We start from the raw sequence: 738 nt of genomic DNA, 5'->3' as shown, positions 1-738 counted from the left end.
CACACACACACACACACATTAACTAAATGCATTGATAATATACAATCCTCATTCAAGGCATTGATTTTGACCATGTAGCCCATTTTGTATTTTACTGGAACTATTAATAAGTTAAATAAACTTACTTTCATTCCCAAGTTCTACTACTTGAAGATAAACTGACCTTGCCCCATTGGTCCTTCTCTAGTCCTAGTTTCAGCCCTAAGATAGCCCACTCTCTTTGCAGGTGGGGGCCAGGGATTAGGCAGCATTCCCAATGACAGGAAGAGAGAGGATGCTGTGAAAGTCATCTCTAGGTTTTCAGTGGAGTGTGGAGGGAGGACACGGATATTCTGCCATGCTGGGTGCATTGTGGGGGGCCAGTCCTCAGCAATGTATTTCCAGTACAAGGTCTCTCATTTATCTGGCATAATTGAGGACACGAGACTATTTTGATAATGAAGCATAATCACCGATTTAAGTGTTGAAACTTTGTAAACAATTGTACCATGTTTTTCATAGACATTTAAAAATATATTGCCATAAATGAGGAAAGGAAGGAAGGGAGAGAGGGTTCTTATCGTCCATTGATTAGTGAGTAGGAACCCAGCTGTGATATAGCTAGTTATACAAGTAACAGAAGGAAAAAAAGGAAGGAAAAAGATTTTTCCTATGTTCTTATCTTCCATTGATTAGTGGGTAGGAACCCAGCTGTGATATAGCTAGTTATACAAGTTACAGGAAGGAAGGAAGGAAGGA

Source organism: Pteropus alecto, unplaced genomic scaffold (assembly GCF_000325575.1).
Source record: "Pteropus alecto unplaced genomic scaffold, ASM32557v1 scaffold589, whole genome shotgun sequence".
NCBI lineage: Eukaryota > Metazoa > Chordata > Mammalia > Chiroptera > Pteropodidae > Pteropus > Pteropus alecto.
This window is presented reverse-complemented; position numbering follows the sequence as displayed.